Here is a 16,369-nt window from a genome sequence, read left to right on the forward strand (position 1 = left end):
CAGACTCCATCAGGTTTTCTTCCAGAATGGTCCTGTATTTGGCTCCATCCATCTTCCCATCAATTTTAACCATCTTCCCTGTCCCTGCTGAAGAAAAGCAGGCCCAAACCATGATGCTGCCACCACCATGTTTGACAGTGGGTATGGTGTGTTCAGGGTGATGAGCTGTGTTGCTTTTACGCCAAACATAACGTTTTGCATTGTTGCCAAAAAGTTCAATTTTGGTTTCATCTGACCAGAGCACCTTCTTCCACATGTTTGGTGTGTCTCCCAGGTGGCTTGTGGCAAACTTTAAACAACACTTTTTATGGACATCTTTAAGAAATGGCTTTCTTCTTGCCACTCTTCCATAAAGGCCAGATTTGTGCAATATATGACTGATTGTTGTCCTATGGACAGAGTCTCCCACCTCAGCTGTAGATCTCTGCAGTTCATCCAGAGTGATCATGGGCCTCTTGGCTGCATCTCTGATCAGTCTTCTCCTTGTATGAGCTGAAAGTTTAGAGGGACGGCCAGGTCTTGGTAGATTTGCAGTGGTCTGATACTCCTTCCATTTCAATATTATCGCTTGCACAGTGCTCCTTGGGATGTTTAAAGCTTGGGAAATCTTTTTGTATCCAAATCCGGCTTTAAACTTCTTCACAACAGTATCTCGGACCTGCCTGGTGTGTTCCTTGTTCTTCATGATGCTCTCCGCGCTTTTAACGGACCTCTGAGACTATCACAGTGCAGGTGCATTTATACGGAGACTTGATTACACACAGGTGGATTGTATTTATCATCATTAGTCATTTAGGTCAACATTGGATCATTCAGAGATCCTCACTGAACTTCTGGAGAGAGTTTGCTGCACTGAAAGTAAAGGGGCTGAATAATTTTGCACGCCCAATTTTTCAGTTTTTGATTTGTTAAAAAAGTTTGAAATATCCAATAAATGTCGTTCCACTTCATGATTGTGTCCCACTTGTTGTTGATTCTTCACAAAAAAAATACAGTTTTATATCTTTATGTTTGAAGCCTGAAATGTGGCAAAAGGTCGCAAAGTTCAAGGGGGCCGAAAACTTTCGTAAGGCACTGTATATCAGACCTGGGTTCAAACACTTCTGAAACTGGGTCTACTGTTTATTTGGTATGTGGTGACTTAGTACAGAAATCCAAACTGGTAACACTAGTAACGCAGCCAGTCTGACGTTCAAATCCTTTCATCGTGCATTCATTGTGCATTCATTCATTCACACACACACACACACACACACACACACACACACACACACACACACACACACACACACACACACACACACACACACACACACACACACACACACAGGCTTGTTGTCTGGATATTGACTGGATCCTGTCGTTAGTTTATGATAGAGGGGCCAACAGGGAGACAGAGCTCTCTCTCTTCCATGGAGCTCCAGGCTCCAATTTCACAATGTTGGCATTGTTCTCTTTGTGCGTGCGTGCATGCGTGCGTGCGTGTGTGTGCGTGCGTGTGTGTGTGTGACATGAGCAGAATGACTGTACAATAGAGTGCCGAAGACAAGCTTGAAGACAGGCGCGAGCCTGATTGTCTTACTGTGAGGGGTAGACCCCAGAGGTAGCCGTCACTAACGGTCCATGGAAACCTCTCTCTCTACCACAGGCCACCCACTCAACTAGGTCTGAGACTCAGGCTGAACACTGGAACAGACCCATTCCTTTAGCTGGAGAAGAGATTCTTTTGGACAGTTGGCGCTGACCAACTTTCGCTTTGTTCTGCGTTGATTCGAGTCCACCTCATTGGTCCTTACCAAACTCCACATTTGACCTTACATGGATGGGGGTGAGAGGATAAACTGCATTTGTTTAACCCGCCTCTGACTTGTAAAATCTTTGTTCCTTGTCGATGAAATCATCGGGTGCGAGGAAACCTGGCTGAGAGGTTAGGAAACGGTAGTTGTTAAACCTAAGCTTGAATAAATTAGTATTTTGACGAGAGGTTACCGTATGTCTTGGTATTACCTCAGACTGCACGTGTCCATATGTCCTTGTGTGAAACCTTAGCGGCCATCGATATAGCAGCACATGACTTGGTACTTGGTGACAGGGAATACTGTACGGCTCCAAAGGTAGCTGACTCACTGTCACGCTTGTTGCGCCAACGAAATATACCAGGCCATCTTTACTTCGGGCTCTCCATGACTCAGCAGATTTAGTATGAGCTCATCCCACTGTCATCCTACTCCCAGTACGTTTTGGACACCAATCTCAGCAGCGTCACAGAACCAGCTCAGGTTCCTCTCCCAGGGAATCGGGGGAGGGGGGGGGGGGGGGACCAGGGGAACCAGAGAAGCGTGGTTACCGACTGGCACACAACAACCCTCGTCACAGAATACACCCGGACCAGTCATCAAACAACAGGAGTTCCCAGGTCCCTCCTCTCCTCTCTGGCTTTTCCTCTTTGATCTCCTCTGTTTTGGCATGGTTCCAACATCCTATCCCTAGCTGCTTCAACATGCGTTAGTCTGATGCCACACACCACAGCCTCTCTCTCTCTCTCTCTCTCTCTCTCTCTCTCTCTCTCTCTCTCTCTCTCTCTCTCTCTCTCTCTCTCTCTCTCTCTCTCTCTCTCTCTCTCTCTCTCTCTCTCTCTCTCTCTCTCTCTCAGTACGGGTTCGTGCTGTGGGGGAGGTCTTCTTGGACTATACTCAGCCTTGTCTCAGGATGGTGGTTGAAAGTATCCCTCTAGTGGTGTGGGGGCTGTGCTTTGGCAAAGTGGGTGGGGTTATATCCTGCCTGTTTGGCCCTGTCCGGGGGTATCGTCGGACAGGGCCACAGTGTCTCCTGACCTCTCCTGTCTCAGCCTCCAGTATTTATGCTGCAATAGTTTATGTGTTGGGGGGCTAGGGTCTGTCTGTTATATCTGGTGTATTTCTTATCTGGTGTCCTGTGTGAATTTAAGTATGCTCCCTCAAATTCTCTCACTCTCTTTTCCTCTCTCTTTCCCTCTCTCTTCTCTCAGGGGGACCTGAGCTCTAGGACAGTGCCTCGGGACTACCTGGCCTGATGACTCCTTGCTGTCCCCAGTCCACCTGGTTGTGCTGCTGCTCCAGTTTCAACTGTTCTGCCTGTGGCTATGGAACCCTGACCTGTTCACCGGATGCGGTACCTTGTTCCGGACCTGCTGTTTTCGACTCTCTCTCTAAACCTCACCTGCTGTCTCCAGCTCTGAATGATCGGCTATGAAAAGCCAAATGACATTTACTCCTGAGGTGCTGTCCTGTTGCACCCTCTACAACCACTGTGATTATTATTATTTGACCCTGCTGGTCATCTATGAACGTTTGAACATCTTGGCCATGTACTGTTATAATCTACACCTGGCACAGCCAGAAGAGGACTGGCCACCCCTCCTAGCCTGGCTCCTCTCTAGGTTTCTTCCTCGGTTCTGACCATTCTAGAGAGTTTTTCCTAGCCACCGTGCTTCTACACCTACATTGCTTGCTGTTTGGGGTTTTAGGCTGGGTTTCTGTACAGCACTTTGTGACATCTGCTGATGTAAAAAGGGCTTTATAAATACATTTGATTGATTCACTCACTCTCTCACTCACCTACTCTCTCACTCACCTACTCTCTCTCTCTCTCTCTCTCTCTCTCTCTCTCTCTCTCACTCACACTCTCTCTCACTCACACTTTCTCTCACTCACACTTTCTCTCTCACACACTTTGCAATGTGTCTGTGTGAACATCAGAGCATCAGCAGACAACATCCAAGCAGATCACATGTAATAGAAAAGAGCCATCCAGCTACAGCCCCAGTAAAGTCCACATACCATCTCCCAGCTACAACTACAGTACTTATCTCTCAGTACATATCATCTCCCAGCTACAACTACAGTACTTATCTCTCAGTACATACCATCTCCCAGCTACAACTACAGTACATATATCTCAGTACATATCATCTCCCAGCTACAACTACAGTACATATCTCTCAGTACATACCATATCCCAGCTACAACTACAGTACATATCTCTCAGTACATACCATCTCCCAGCTACAACTACAGTACATATCTCTCAGTACATACCATCTCCCAGCTACAACTACAGTACATATTTCTCAGTACATACCATTTCCCAGCTACAACTACAGTACATATCTCTCAGTACATATCAGCTCTCAGCCAGGTCACACAAAGCCCTGGCCAACCACTGTGAGATCACAGACCGCCGCTCTCCCTCTCTTTCTCCTCGTCTTCGTCTTTCTGTGTTTGTGCACGCTTTAAAAAAAAATCTCTCCGCCTTTGTCTCTGTAACGAGATTCATCTGAAAAGCAAATGTGTTGAAAAGAGTATTGCCCAACTATTGTACTTATACCAGTGGACCAGAAGGGGGAGTTTAGACCAGGGCAATGAGCCAGCCTCCATGTCGCCTCACCAGATCCCAGTTCAGTTTAGCCTCCTATCGTTCTCTCCACAGTCACTAAACACACTTCTGGACCTGGTGAACTTTGACATTGGCCTGAGAGCTGTGTGTGAAGAGTCGTGAATGTCAGTGGAAGCATGGAAGACTAGCTCTCCATCACTGGGCCGCGTGTTTCCAGGAAAAAGAGGGAAGGACGAAGGGGATGGTGCGGGAGGGAAAGGAGGGGGAGGTGAGGTGAACACCCAGACATCTTCTCTCTCCTTTCCTCCTTCCTCTATATCACCCTCACCTCCCCCAACACACACACACTAAACATGATTAATCCTCACACACATCGTCAAGCATAAACACAGATGCCTAGAAGAAGCTGGCTCAGCACCCCGTGCATGGTCATGGAAAATGGGGAAATCTATAAATGCACATGCTGGAATATACAGCCACATACTGTAGATATTGTACATACGGGAGTACACACCTACAGTCCTCATATGGAATGTCTGGTTGTCTGTCTTTTCCGTAGAAGCTGAGTCTGAGAGGGAGAAGGCATCCTTACCGCCCGGGGACGTAGATTCCAGTTAGGAGGAAGTGACTCAGCGATACAGGTTTCCCGCCTCCAGAGAAATGTCAAGCGGTGCTTTGTATGTTCCGTGTCTGTAATGTGGCATGTCTTTAAACATGTATCACATGTACAGCTGTAGGATCTTAATTTGAGCCAGTTTACTAGAGCAGGAAAATAATCCTACAGCAACAGGAAATTATAATTCATGGACATTTTTCTTTTAGGGGTTGATTCATTTTTCGGTAGGGCAAATCAAGTCTGATATTTTAAAGTAAAAATGACAAACTTTAGAATCCTTTTTAAACTTTGAATATTGTACAGTTTGGCATTCCCAGGTGGGCAGGAAAATTCTCAGCAACAAAAGAGTGATAAAATTAAGATGCTACATCTGTACTGCAATCTCACATAGGCAAAGGCATACATGCATACATGAATTTCTCACCAATCACTGGAGAGTAGGTTTGAATGGCGGGAACCCTGTTACCGAGATTTACCGGGATTTACGGCACAAAACCACTCCCTTTTCCCGGGATAAATAACTACGAGAAACGGGTAAATTATAATCAATTATTTATACGAACAGCATGGCGTGAAATAGAACTGTTAAATTATAAGCAGTGGCTAAATGTGGCTTCTCTACGGCCTCCGCATGATGAATCATCAACACTCAGTGTGGGGACAGACAGCCCATCTCAGTATGGAGCACATTTCACAATGCATGTAGACCTGTCATCTATCGCATCATGGTAACTTTTTGTCTTGTGACAGGCAGGCCTATATTTACCCTAATACAAAGACCGAATGCACGTCTAATTTACCCATCCGCATCGGGGGTCTCCTTGTTTTTTAATTGTAAAGATTCCATTTTTTTTAAATTGCAGCTGCAGAGTTTTAAAACAGCCTATCACTCGAATATCGTTGCTTTACATCAGTGCACTCAGTCTTTCTCCCTCTCCATCAACTCCATTCAAATTGCATCCGAAATAGACAATCCTGTTCTAGATTAATATACTGTACCATGTATAGATGTCCTAGCCTACCTCTTCCAGGTAATACATTAAATGTAATATTAGTCTTGTATTTAGCTAATTAGTGATGGGTTAGGCATAATAAGGTTCTAGCTTATAGCCCCGGTCTCTTGCACAATACCCAAGCACCTGTGCTCCTCTGGCCTCCTTAAAAAAAAACTGCTCCTTAGCTCTTGGAGTCCCATGCAGGAAACGCTAGACTAGAATAGCTTGCTGGACCAATTTTTTTTTTAGCATTTCTTATACCAATAGACTATTCAAAGAGGGACGCAAGCTCTTTTTTTCTGAATGTAAATACAGCAGTCAATAAGACTCACAGGTAGTTTGAATGAAGAGCGAACGCGCGATGGCAGTAGGCCATAGCAGTTACAGTGCCTTGCGAAAGTATTCGGCCTCCTTGAACTTTGCGACCTTTTGCCACATTTCAGGCTTCAAACATAAAGATATAAAACTGTATTTTTTTGTGAAGAATCAACAACAAGTGGGACACAATCATGAAGTGGAATGACATTTATTGGATATTTCAAACTTTTTTAACAAATCAAAAACTGAAAAATTGGGCGTGCAAAATTATTCAGCCCCTTTACTTTCAGTGCAGCAAACTCTCTCCAGAAGTTCAGTGAGGATCTCTGAATGATCCAATGTTGACCTAAATGACTAATGATGATAAATACAATCCACCTGTGTGTAATCAAGTCTCCGTATAAATGCACCTGCACTGTGATAGTCTCAGAGGCCCGTTAAAAGCTCAGAGAGCATCATGAAGAACAAGGAACACACCAGGCAGGTCCGAGAAACTGTTGTGAAGAAGTTTAAAGCCGGATTTGGATACAAAAAGATTTCCCAAGCTTTAAACATCCCAAGGAGCACTGTGCAAGCGATAATATTGAAATGGAAGGCGTATCAGACCACTGCAAATCTACCAAGACCTGGCCGTCCCTCTAAACAGTCAGTCTCTCGATATGCAAAACTGATAGAGACATACCCCAAGCGACTTACAGCTGTAATCGCAGCAAAAGGTGGCGCTACAAAGTATTAACTTAAGGGGGCTGAATAATTTTGCACGCCCAATTTTTCAGTTTTTGATTTGTTAAAAAAGTTTGAAATATCCAATAAATGTTGTTCCACTTCATGATTGTGTCCCACTTGTTGTTTATTCTTCACAAAAAAATACAGTTTTATATCTTTATGTTTGAAGCCTGAAATGTGGCAAAAGGTCGCAAAGTTCAAGGGGGCCGAATACTTTCGCAAGGCACTGTATTTATTCAGACCCACCCATAGCCTTTCAAACCTCCTGAAGAGAAGTGAAAGCCTGCACCTAATTCTAGTCCTGTATTATTCAAGGATGTCATTAGAATGATGATGCACAGGAGGTTGGTGGCATCTTAATTGGGGAGGACAGGCTCGTGGTAACGGCTGGAGGGGAATGGGTTGAATGGTATCAAATACATCAAATACATCAAGCACTTGGTTTCCATGTTGTTGATGCCATTCCATTGACGCCGTTCCAGCCATTATTATGATCCGTCCTCCCCTCAGCAGCCTCCGCTGTGATGAAGATAAGGACAACAAAACGTATTTCATTTAACTGTTGAAAGCGGGGAAGAAATGAAGAAACAATAAGAGAGAGAGAAAGAGGAGGTAGGCTAATAACATTAGGGGAAATATTATGAACGGTACATATTCATCAGCCCACTAATTATACAAATAGTCCCTATTATATTTCAAAATTAAATCAGCCTATACTTGTAATTTTGTAGGCTGCATGTGCTGCACCAGATGTACATGTTATCTCTCTGTTTTATCATGGTTTGAACGATGTGCGTAATTCCGGCCCATATCATACAGTATAATACAATACAGTACAGTAATACAGTTCACTCTCAAACAATGTTGCCTACTGGAGCTAGTTTCATTTATTTAACCAAGAGAGCATATAGCTAAACTGCATCTATGGGTTTTTATGTTTTTCTGTCATTCGTAATGTGCAGTAGCCTTTATCATATTGGATAACGGCACAATCATTTGAGCATTTTTGGGCTTGGGCTCATTAAATGTTGTTAATGCAGGGCTCATTAAATGTTGTTAATGCAGGGCTCATTAAATGTCATTAATGCAGGGCTCATTAAATGTTGTTAATGCAGGGCTCATTAAATGACGTTAATGCAGGGCTCATTAAATGTCATTAATGCAGGGCTCATTAAATGTTGTTAATGCAGGGCTCATTAAATGTCATTAATGCAGGGCTCATTAAATGTTGTTAATGCAGGGCTCATTAAATGGCGTTAATGCAGGGCTCATTAAATGGCGTTAATGCAGGGCTCATTAAATGTTGTTAATGCAGGGCTCATTAAATGGCGTTAATGCAGGGCTCATTAAATGTCATTAATGCAGGGCTCATTAAATGTTGTTAATGCAGGGCTCATTAAATGGCGTTAATGCAGGGCTCATTAAATGACGTTAATGCAGGGCTCATTAAATGTTGCTAATGCAGGGCTCATTAAATGACGTTAATGCAGGGCTCATTAAATGTTGTTAATGCAGGGCTCATTAAATGTTGTTAATGCAGGGCTCATTAAATGACGTTAATGCAGGGCTCATTAAATGACGTTAATGCAGGGCTCATTAAATGACGTTAATGCAGGGCTCATTAAATGTTGTTAATGCAGGGCTCATTAAATGCCGTTAATGTAGGGCTCATTAAATGACGTTAATGCAGGGCTCATTAAATGGCATTAATGCAGGGCTCATTAAATGACGTTAATGCAGGGCTCATTAAATGAAGTTAATGCAGGGCTCATTAAATGACGTTAATGCAGGGCTCATTAAATGACGTTATTAATGCAGGGCTCATTAAATGTTGTCAATGCAGGGCTCATTAAATGTTGTTAATGCAGGGCTCATTAAATGTTGTTAATGCAGGGCTCATTAAATGTTGTTAATGCAGGGCTCATTAAATGTCGTTAATGCAGGGCTCATTAAATGTCGTTAATGCAGGGCTCAATAAATGCTGTTAATGCAGGGCTCATTAAATGACGTTAAGGTAGGGCTCATGAAATGTATTGAATGCTTTTCAATGGCACTTCCGGGTTTTGGCGGGAAATACCGGGTTTCCCGGGAGAAAAGTGAACCCTACTGGATGTGAAATCAGGCAGAATGCAGTTGGTTATATTCAGATCACGTTCCCTCTCCCCCAGCCTCACCCCCCGCACATTAAATTCTCTCTCCCTCTCTCTCTCTCTCGTTCTCACACATCACTCTCTCTTTCCCACTCGTTCCCCTGTTGAATGCCGTCCAAGAGATGTGCCTTATTATTCACAGATTTCATATTTTACTCTCGCTCTACACTTCCCTCTCTCCCTGCTCCCACCCGTACCCCCTGTCCCTCTACATCTATTCCTGTCACTCTCTCCCTCCCCACTATCCCAGTTTCTCTCACTACCCTATCTCCCCCTTCCCTCTCTCCATCCCCCCCCTCTCTCTCTCTCTCTGTCTCTCTCTCTTTCTCTTCTCACACACCAATTAAGGCAAACTCAAGCACTCATGTGCTCCTGCATTTTCTCTTAGCCTCATGGCAAAATGTGTAGAATAGCAGGAAATTATCTTTAAAACAGCAAAAACATTATCTAATCCTCATGGCAAATAATGAAGAATAGCATGAGATGAGAAGCACATTTTTCTCTCTGCCCTATGGCAAAATGTATAGCATTGCAGGAAGGTAGGTGCCCCGGGGCCCCAAATTCATTAGTCCGGCCCTGGGCAAATTGGCACTAGGCAGTAAGTAGTCTCTAGTCTGAGTGTCTCAGGGGGAGGTTATTTTTGTGTTCTGGCCTGTGTTCTGGCCTGTGTGTGTGTGTGTGTGTGTGTGTGTGTGTGTGTGTGTGTGTGTGTGTGTGTGTGTGTGTGTGTGTGTGTGTGTGTGTGTGTGTGTGTGTGTGTGTGTGTGTGTGTGCATGCACGTGTGTGTTTGCGCGCACGCGTGTGTGTGTGTGTGTGTGTGTGTGTGTGTGTGTGTGTGTGTGTGTGTGTGTGTGCACACGCACGTGGCCCGTACGTGGCTCTTTTGTCTGTAGGGGTGCTGCTCTGTTTATCGACCTGTCTGCCTGTCCTGTTCTTCACCACTGTGTGTGTCTGTGTGTATCCTGTGCAACACCGCTGCAGTATGGGGCGGCTCCAGAGAGAAGGGAACAGAGCACAGAGCAGAAACAGGAACAGAGTGGCACACTCTCTCTCTCTCACACACACACGCACTGAGAGCACACAGAACACACACACAGAGCACACCCACCTGCAGACGGAGTGCATGTCCATGGTTGTCTGGGGGGAGGAGTGTGTGTGTGTCCTTTTCCATCCGTGCCTCCCTCACTGTACAGCTACAACATACACACCACCACATTACAATCAGATTGCCCTATTATCCCTCCCTGGCAGTATCCATCCACCTCCCACCTCTCAACAGTATCCATCCGCCTCCCACCTCTCAACAGTATCCATCCACCTCCCACCTCTCAACAGTATCCATCCACCTCCCACCTCTCAACAGTATCCATCCACCTCCCACCTCTCAACAGTATCCATCCACCTCCCACCTCTCAACAGTATCCATCCACCTCCCACCTCTCAACAGTAGCCATCCATCTCCCACCTTTCAACAGTATCTATCCACCTCCCACCTCTCAACAGTATCCATCCACCTCCCACCTCTCAACAGTATCCATCCACCTCCCAACTCTCAACAGTATCTATCCACCTCCCACCTCTCAACAGTAGCCATCCACCTCCCACCTCTCAACAGTATCCATCCACCTCGCACCTCTCAACAGTATCCATCCGCCTCCCACCTCTCGACAGTATCTATCCACCTCCCACCTCTCAACAGTATCCATCCACCTCCCACCTCTCAACAGTATCCATCCACCTCCCACCTCTCAACAGTATCCATCCACCTCCCACCTTTCAACAGTATCCATCCACCTCCCACCTCTCAATCATGCTGCTTTTTTCCATGGAACCTGCTGTTTGGACCTGGAAACTATCAACAGTCAGATGTGCCCCCTATTCCCTGACCCTGCCTGAATCAAAGGCTTATTTAAGTTATAATGCCCAAGAAGTCGGTGTTTGGAAGATATATTGGCACGGCTGTTGTTAGGCCTGAGACGAAGCCAAGGGCGGGCAAACCGTGCCAATATATCCTCCAAACACCGGCTTCGAGGGCATTATAACTTATATAAGCCTTTAAACAACGGGTTACCAACATATTCAAATAATGGATATGTCAGAGAGACAGACAGCAAAGTTTATACATTTAGTTGAAAACTAAATGTTAGTTTAAAAGAAATGTGAGATAATGTCTAGATGCTTTTATAGTGGAGATCAAGTTTATAAATTGCCTGGCTGGGCTGACGAGACAGTGTATTGCGCAGTCCGATGGAACAGAGTGAACACTCCCTCTCTGTGTGTATGTGTAGCTTGGCTGTGTAGTGTACATTCATCCCAGCTGTGTGTGAGTCTGATGAATGTGGCAAGGGCTTAAATCAGAACTATGACATCTCAATGAAGGAGTCAGCACTAGCTTAACACTGTTCAAACGTTCAGCCGCATAACGTTGGCCACACATGAAGTGTGAAGCACAGGTTATAAATATTAGACCTAGGCCTATTTGTAGTCTTATAGGCAACCTTATAATGTGTTTGAGCCAATCAGTTGTGTTGTGACAAGGTAGGGGTGGTATTCAGAAGATGGCCCTATTTGGTAAAAGACCAAGTTCATAGTATGGCAAGAACAGCTCAAATAAGCAAAGAGAAGCGACAGTCCATCATTACTTTCAGACATAAAGGTCAGTAAATCCTGAAAATTTCAAGAACTTTCAAAGTTTCTTCAAGTCGCAAAAACCATCAAGCACTGTGATTGTGAGGACTGGAGCTGGGAGATGGGAAGCAAGTACAGGGAGTGAATAAATAACCAACATGAAACAAACAAGGACAGTCTCTGGACAGGGAAAACATAACGACAATAATGCTGACACTAGGAACAAACTGAGTAACAGACAGATATAGAGGGGGCAATCAACAAAGTGAAGGAGTCCAGGTGAGTCCAATGAAGTGCTGATGAGCGTAATGATGGTGACAGGTGTGCGTAATGATGGGTCACCTGGCGCCCTCGAGCACCAGAGACAAGGCGTGACAATGATGAAACTGGCTCTCATGAAGACCGCCACAGGAAAGGAAGACCCAGAGTTTATTAGAGTTACCAGCCTCAGAAATTGCAACCCAACTAAATGCTTCACGAAGTTCAAGTAACAGACACATCTCAACATCAGCTGTTCAGAGGAGGCTGCGTGAAACCACTACTAAAGGACAGTAATCAGAAGAAGAGACTTGCTTGGGCAAAGAAACAGGAGCAATGGACATTAGACCGGAGGAAATCTATCCTTTAGTCTGATGAGTCCACATTTGAGATTTTTGGTTCCAACCGCCGTGTGATGTACAGTGGGGCAAAAAAGTATTTAGTCAGCCACCAATTGTGCAAGTTATCCCACTTAAAAAGATGAGAGAGGCCTGTAATTGTCATCATAGGTACACTTCAACTATGACAGACAAAATGAGAAAAAAAATCCAGAAAATCACATTGTAGGATTTTTTATGAATTTATTTGCAAGTTATGGTGGAAAATAAGTATTTGGTCACCTACTCACAAGCAAGATTTCTGGCTCTCACAGACCTGTAACTTAGTGGGAATGTCATTTGTTTTTCAACCGGACAATGACTCAACACACCTCCAGGCTGTGTAAGGGCTATTTGACCATGAAGGAGAGTGATGGACTGCTGCATCAGATGACTTGGCCTCCACAATCACCTGACCTCAACCCAATTGAGATGGTTTGGGATGAGTTGGACTGCAGAGTGAAGGAAAAGCAGCCAACATGTGCTCAGCATATTTGGGAACTCCTTCAAGACTGTTGGAAAAGCATTCCAGGTGAAGCTGGTTGAGAGAATGGCCCGAGTGTATAAAGTTTTCATCAAGGCAAAGGGTCGCTACTTTGAAGAATCTCAAATATAAACTATATCTTTGATATACTTTTACAACATGTATTTCAATGTAGAATGCATAAAATTGATACCAAGAGATACAAAGAGACGACAAGAATACTATTTACACACTATTCATAGGGGAGAAAAGCAGGAACAATATCGGTGGGATCACCTGTTGTGACATGGACTGTCAGATTACCCTGCTTGAGGACTGTGAGGTGATTGGTGCATTTCCCCCTCTTCCCCAGTGTACCAAAATCCCTAAGAAACTCCCCATGTGCATTCTATTTGTGCTACTGGTGCCTGTTTTGTTACGGAACTTAATAGAGAAGTCATACACAATGAGAAACGTCAACTTGGCTATTTTCTGTGTATACGCTGTACTGTCAGGGAATACGGCAAATGAATGTTTCACTTTCACTATGTCCTCAGAAGAAGCGTGACCGTGCATGGCCTTGTGTGGCCTCTCGTTCGACTAATCCCGTCACACAGTACCAAATACTGCATGCGCTAGCTAGCTCAGTCTGCCATGAGAGACGACTGAGAGAAGAACAAACTATTCTCAAAGTAGGTCAAAAGGTGTTTGCTGATGTGTACCGTCACGGCACAACAGACATCATTTTATGTCTACAATCCACGGGCTATTCTAGCTGTCTTACTTTGATCTGTTCTGTCCCTTCTGACTCGTCATTGTTATGACATTCCATCCAGGGGCATGTTGAAATGTACTGTACTGTAATGTGATGCAGGGCGGCTGAGACTATTGCCATAGTATCATATCATCTACCATATTAAAAGCAGAGAGGACCGCTGAGATGAAAGACAACAGAGGGCCCAGATGTTTCAAGTACTTTGTAGCCCAGAGGGCATTTTACTGTGCCATTCTTACAGCAAAGCCTCCAAACTACTGTTTGTCTAACTAAATGTCTATTGGTACTGTGGCATGGTAATGTGGCTTGATACTAGTCAGTACGTATTCAATGGCTCTGTAGCCGACATGTTTATGACAAACCTGGGAAGAGAACAGTAACACACTGTAACTCTCCAACATAAATTCCGATACCATTATGCTGTTGTGCAGACTAATATAACGACATAACTAGGACTATATGTCTTCACTATGTCTGTTCTGCTGGACTTGAGGTTATGGAGCTGTGTGTGTGTGTGTGTGTGTGTGTGTGTGTGTGTGTGTGTGTGTGTGTGTGTGTGTGTGTGTGTGTGTGTGTGTGTGTGTGTGTGTGTGTGTGTGTGTGTGTGTGTGTGTGTGTGTGTGTGTGTGTGTGTGTGTGTGTGCGTGCGTGTGTGTGTGTGCGTGCACTTTACCATGGTTACAGGTCAACTTTGAGCACTTTGCCATGATTACCGGTTCACTTCCTCTTCCTGTTGTTGTGGGTTTAAGCATTTGTCCCTGACAAAGACAACATCATAAAACAGGAGAGAGGGGTAGCCCCTATCCACACATAAGGACATCCATCAGTCAGCTACTACTATCAAACACTGGAACTGGATGTTTGGGTGGGGGGCAGTGGGGAGGGGAAAGGGAGACCTAGGGATCACGTTGGGTTCACTTTACTTCTCGTGACCCCTTGAGACACGGGGGGAAATATTACCAAGGGTCCTGGCCTGTGGGAAGAGACTGGAGATGAATTAGACCTTTGAGGAAGTGAGATACAACAGAGGGAGTGGATAGAGAGGAAGACGAACGTTTGGAAAAAGAGGAAGAAAAGGCAGGAAGAAGCGGAGCACAGGAGATCAGAGACGAACGGGGATCAGGAAGTGAAATGAAAGGAAGCAGGGAAGAAGAAGAGAAGAAGGAGAGAGTCTCTCCTCTGTCTGCATGTGGTTTAGCTGCTGCTGGCACCGTCCTGTGATTCCTGTGAAGCCACTAGAAGGCATCTTGTTTCTAATGTCTACCAGATGCCCGCTTGGTGATCTCTTCTCCTATCCTCCTGCTTCTCCCTGTGCCTCTGTCTGAACCCCACAAAACCAGAGCGCACACACACACACGCACACACACGCACACACACACACACACACACACACACACACACACACACACACACACACACACACACACACACACACACACACACACACACACACACACACATTCAGGGCCAATGAGAGCAGGGCTTCTTCTCTTCCTCCTCCTCCACTCCATCCCCACCACAGTCACAGCACGGGATGGAAACATGACACTGACCCCTACCATACCAACCAGACCATCATGGCAGCAGCAGTAGTATTTGACATATTTTCCTGGGGCAAAGGAACCAATGGAATAATCCCAAAAATGCATATAGTCCCGCCCATCTGTCCCACTCCAGACAGGCTCAGGCAAACACTCAAATTTGAACGCAGGCTTGCAATGGACCTGAAAAATACCATAGGAGTGGCACGAACAACAACCACCCAGCTCGACCACCACTCCATTCATGGATTATGAACGATGCATTTCAGCACTCTGGTTCTCCTGTGGGAGGCCTGGGCTAAGATAATACTTGGCTGCATTTGGCCATTACAGATAAACATTGCCGACAGCTTCCTCCTCTGTCTGTCTCACACGCACGCACACACACGGTACGCATGCACGCACACACACCGAACAAAAGTCATGCTCTGCTCTGCACACCAGTTAGCGGTTTGGTTTGATTTGGTTTCAGCCACATGGTACACACTCTACTCTACCACTAACCCCCCCCACCCCCCACCCCCACCCCACTACTCTACCACTAACCCCCCCCCCCCCCCTACCCCCACCCCCCACCCCCCACCCCGATCCCACATCCAGCTACAAAGCTCCTTTTGTTTGATTGCACTCAAGGAAAATGGGAACGCACGCAAACCTTTTCAGAGCTAAATCAACCAAGAATGGCTGTCTGTAACCAATAGTGGGGTTTTCCCTCAACATTTTGCATCCATTTTCCCCATCTGGAAACGGTTGGCCACGCAGCCTCCCCACGCCAGCCTCCCTACTCTGACACACAAACACACTCACACGTACGCAAGCATGCCCACAAACTGATCCCAGTTTTCCTACACGGTCCATTAACGGGGATAACTGGGCCCTGATCCTCCCATTGGTCAGATTAGGTCCTATATCGTCCTATCAGTGCTAACAGTGCAGATACAGGGAGGTGGTTCATTACCGGCTAAATCCCAAGCTTCAGGAAGCTTCCGGTGACTCCCATCTGATAACACACCTGCTCATATTATCTCACATGACTGATCAGATAAGTGTCTATTTTAGGTACAGCTGAACACATACGCCTACAAGCAGGGACGTAATGGAGGGGAAACACACATGAACGTAGTACAAGATGTTGTGTTCAAGACAA

General features: G+C 45.3%; 1 protein-coding gene across 4 annotated transcripts in view; it reads right to left on the reverse strand.

Annotated features, from left to right (window-relative positions):
- The window catches only part of arhgef25a (Rho guanine nucleotide exchange factor 25a), a 147,466-nt gene that overhangs the window by 103,869 nt on the left and 27,228 nt on the right, over positions 1-16,369 (reverse strand). The gene's annotated exons all lie outside the window — the stretch shown is intronic.

This window comes from Oncorhynchus mykiss, chromosome 16, assembly GCF_057628025.1.
Source record: "Oncorhynchus mykiss isolate SJ-2025 chromosome 16, ASM5762802v1, whole genome shotgun sequence".
Classification (NCBI taxonomy): domain Eukaryota; kingdom Metazoa; phylum Chordata; class Actinopteri; order Salmoniformes; family Salmonidae; genus Oncorhynchus; species Oncorhynchus mykiss.